This window comes from Pinus tabuliformis, chromosome 2_2, assembly GCF_031772625.1.
Source record: "Pinus tabuliformis cultivar Carrire ecotype Pingquan chromosome 2_2, CPIR1, whole genome shotgun sequence".
Lineage (NCBI taxonomy): Eukaryota > Viridiplantae > Streptophyta > Pinopsida > Pinales > Pinaceae > Pinus > Pinus tabuliformis.
Window position 1 is genome coordinate 456,764,867 of NC_142300.1, and position 4,732 is coordinate 456,769,598.

Genomic DNA, 4,732 nt, shown 5'->3' on the forward strand with positions numbered 1-4,732 from the left:
CGACAGGACCTAGTTTGTGTGCTCAACTCTGGCAAAATGCAGAGCAAACCATCCTCTAACAAAGGTTTGTACGGTTGGGAGATCCGCCAGGTGCTGCCCCCAAACCTCCAAGGTCCATATCTTAAGCCTAGCTGCTGTGTAACTACAACCACGAATTCTTCCTACCAGAACTCAGTCTGTCGTGTCCATGGTGTCACCCCACTGAATTTCCTCCCCGAGTCTGAGAATGATGTCCTCACTTCAGACCTTGAAGCACTTCCTCTTCTTTCCCCTTTGCGACGACACTTCAGGGTCTTCTGTATTATCCCCTGGCTGGTTAGGGTTTGGGTTAGGGGTTTTAGGGCGAGGGAGATCGGCTGCTGGAATCGATTCTGAGAGAGGGGGTACTGCCACGTAGCTTCCAGATGGATACACCTCAGGTACCGGAACTTGTGGAATTTCCTGGGCCGGAATGTGGGTTCTCAGAGGGATGGATGAAGATTCCCCATGTTGGGATGAGAGGGGGGTTTGGGAGCTAGCTAGCTTGGGATTTTTTTGGAGGCATAGACAAAAGTGGAAGGCGAGAGTGACTGCGGTGGCGAGGGAGGAAACGGCAAGATCAGAGGAGGCTCCAAGAAAGTGACAGTGGAGCAGGAAGGTCCAGAATGGAAGGAAGACCCTTAATGGTAGCCGACACGTTGCAGCAGAAAGGAAGGATGTTGTCTGCGGCAGAGCAAGGGGTTTGCCAAATATTGACATTCTCCAATGGGTATTCTGAGTAGTCTACTAGGTCAAGTTCCATACTTGTTCCAATGTGCTCTCCACCAGTTGCCTCCAGGACCATTGTAACCGTCACCACAGGTAGGGTATCAAAATTCAGTGGGAACACAGTGAAACGGGGAGGAGACAATAACAATGCTATTACGGAGTGATCAGTGAGTAACGAATGCCGGGAACCGCTACGGGTGATGTAATAGAAGGAGAGAGAAGATGTCGACAACTAGTAGGTAGGTGGGGTGAGTAGGGAGCCCTTGTGTTGCCATCAGCTGAAACAAACCTAACCCTTTTCAGACAGCCTCCTCAACGCCATTCCGTCCAACAAAGAAGATCTCAATTACTGATCAGTGACTATGTTATGTGATAATCTTAAGTGTTGGTAGTGGGTCTAGTTTGAAAATTTGTGGAAACGTGGCCTACAAGTTGTGATGTGTTGTAGCAAGTGGATCCAATATGAAAATTTATGAAATGTGGTCCTTGAAGTTGTTGAGGGTTGAAGCCTTTAGTGAGGGAGTTCTAGAGGAAGTGTGTGTTTAGTGCTCTCTAAATATGTTATTTAAAAAAGAATCTCTAGTGTTCCTGAGGATTTTGGAGGAATCCTGAGTGAGGGATGTTACATGCGGCAACTCTTTAACGCTTTCTCTATCCCACTTGCATAATTTGTTGTTATGTTTCAACATGCTTTGTTTGATTGATGTTGTGGAAAATCTAATAGATCATTTTCAATAACCTCTTCAACATAAGTGTGGATGTAACCTCAACCATGAGTGAGAATGATGAGTCAGGAAGATAGGGTCAGTTTTGAGACTCTCCTTCGAAGGATCTAGCTATGGCCATATGGAATTTACTGGGCTTCACTCATCATCTTTGAACACTGTTATTCTCCCATCATGGGGTTTAAGAACATAACCATTGAATGTAGTTAGTAAAGTTTCTTTAATTAATTATCACATCAATAGCTTGGAAAATAGATTTTTGGGGCTCTGCACAGTGAGTCTAGCAGGGAAAATAGTTTTTCAAGGCTCTACATGGTGAGTCCACTCCAAGGGTTCCTCTGGTGTGGAGATGGTAAGGCCATGGGTCTTTGTCAAATCTCCAATAAATCGAGAGACTCCCAAAACTCCATCCTTGCACAAATCTTGGTTGAACAAATGTGGGACCAATAATGCCTATTGCTATAAATCCTCCTTACCCAACAATAACATTCCTAACAACAACTAAAAATATGGATTTTTTTAGTATTATTGTGCATCGATTCATATTTACTTTCATGGTAGGTCTTCAACGTTCATTGTGGAAAGAGCTACAGATTGCGATGGATCAACTACTTGAGAGTTGATATCAAGTGAGGTAGTTTTAGTCCAAATGAATAAAATCTTATCATTCATCTGCATACCATTTTTAGAAACAGGTTGGTTTAAGTTTCATTGATTTATTAGTTCTTGGTGGTGCATTAAAGGATTGACATTAAGATATATTTTGATGGATTAAATATGTGCAGGTGGGCATACATAGCATTCCATCCACCTAGAAGAATAGATAATGATATTTAAAATTACTAGAACTCTTGGATAAAGAAAGAGATTTTTAAGGGTGAGATAATCTCAAAGAATATTGAGGCTTCCAAGGTACATATTAATTTTCCATAGTTCTTGTTCAAAGAATCTGCATCTCTCAACAATGAGAGTAAGCTGCTAAAAATTCAAGAATTTTAACCATCTCTAGAAACAAAAAATGCAAGAACCATAATTTGTAATATATATTACAATGGAAAAACGATATATAGGTTCAAGGACTCCCAGTTTCAAATACATTGCATGGCTACAACAACCTGAACCCAATTGAAGGTTCCTTTTGTTATAATCCAAATTCAGAAAAAAGTAATGGACTTACACTACATCATCCATGAATAAGAGTGACTACATGAGATCCCCGAATATGGCACTGTTAATTTATTCTCTTCATGAAACAATGGATCCTGTTGATCATGCTAAGATAGCTAGATTGTTGGAATCTGGTTCCAACTATAATGGGGTTGTTTTAGGATATTTCAAGTGCTTATACAACGATGAACATTATAACCATGGCACTCAAAATAGTTGTAGATATTTTCCTCCACTTTATGATGCCAGTGAATAATCGCAACCACTGGTTTAAAAGATAGTGACAACAATTCACTAAGATATATGGAGAAAAACCAAAAAAATGAGATCAATATAGCCCAAGAAACATGAGCATAAAATGTGAACAAAGTAATTTAAGATGCAAGAAGTGGAAACAATGATATAACCAATAAATTGAAGATAATAAGCCAAACACTAGGAACAGAGCATTTGTCAACATATAAATTTTTTCACTACCTCATTGTCCACTCTAGGAAAGGTCTTTCTTGAATATATAGAAGCTTCATTTACATCAAAATATGCCCGCCAAATCATGAATACATTTAGATAGACTTACAAATTTTAATCAAATTATCTAGAATATAAAACATCAGTATGAAAACAATGATCAAATGGGAAGAGGGGTAGATTTTAAATGTGTGTAAGAACCAACTCTTGAGTTCAAAAACCTAGATTGTAGTTATACCGTCATCCAAGGTCTTCATGCATAGCTCACTAAAGGTGTATCAAGAGGCTATTAGTCTCTTAGCTATAGAATTAGATTGTTTTATTTGTAACTCAGAGAAATGGAAAAGCTATGGAGACAAGCCACATTCTTCTTCTTTCACTAGGCCATGAAAAATGAATAAAGAAAATAGTATCAACCCCTTGGAAAAGGAAAGTTGAGAAAAACAAATACCATGAACAAACAAAGAATATAATGAGTTGAAGGGATAAAAAACATACCACCCATAACAAACCTTTCCATCCAAAGATTATTCTATGTTGGGTTGCAACAAAACATTTCGATGGAAAATTAAAGTAGCCTACTACTACAAAGGAAATTCCAACCCCAACTTGTTGTTCCACTTCTAATTTTACACAAATTACCTCATATTTAAAGGTATCACCATATCTTAAACCAAACAAAATTAAAAAAAATATCCTTTGGAGAAACAGGATCATCAAACGAAATTGAACCATACATATTAATGAACCTTATTTTATATATTAATACTAGGATGAACCTATTTTTCTATTGGAAAGAGAGAAAATTTCATATACACTAACAAATCCTTATACATTACCTACATTCGAATGAGTTAACAAAAATTAATGGCACCACGAGAGCAATGATATTATGTTTTTGGTAGAGATCTTTCATCTCTTCCTCCAACACCAAGATTATTCTTGTCTATTGCAATAAAAATGGAAATCCCCAATGGAGATCGTTTCCTTCACAACTACTCCATTTCTACTAGTGTATTGGGCATAAAATTGAACTCTTTTCCACTAGAGCTATTAGATTCCATTTCATTGAGCTACAGTGATAGGTGAGAGCTATGCATAGCTCACTAAAGGTGTATCAAGAGGCTATTAGTCTATTGGTTATAGAATTGGACTCTTTTTATTTGTAACTTAGCGAAATGGAAAAATTGTGGAGACAAGCTCCATTCTTCTTCTTTCACTGGGCCATGTAAAATAAATGAAGAAAATAGTCTCAAGCCCTTAGAGAAGGAAGGTTGAGAACAAAAACTAGCATGAACAAACAAAGAATCCAATGAGCTGAGTCGAGAGGGGTATCCCTTTGTAAACAAGCATCCATAGGCTTGTTAGAGTTAGTATGAATCTTTACTAGAAGTTGAGTATTCTCCACATCACCAACCACATCCAATGGAAAGGTACCAACCCCTACAATACAAATGATGTCTCCAAATAAGGTGCAGTCAATACCAATAATATCATGTTTTGAATCTATTCTCAAACTTAAATGCCTCGAACTCTATGCAAAGAGGTCATCATCAACTACAATCATACCAACTAAATCACACATGTTATTCATTTATTTATTGGAAGCTTCACCATCATCAACA

General features: G+C 38.0%; 1 pseudogene; it reads left to right on the forward strand.

Annotated features, from left to right (window-relative positions):
* Positions 1–662: 662 nt before the first annotated feature.
* LOC149193229 (uncharacterized) lies at positions 663–2,990 on the forward strand (annotated as a pseudogene).
* The last annotated feature ends 1,742 nt before the right edge of the window (positions 2,991–4,732 follow it).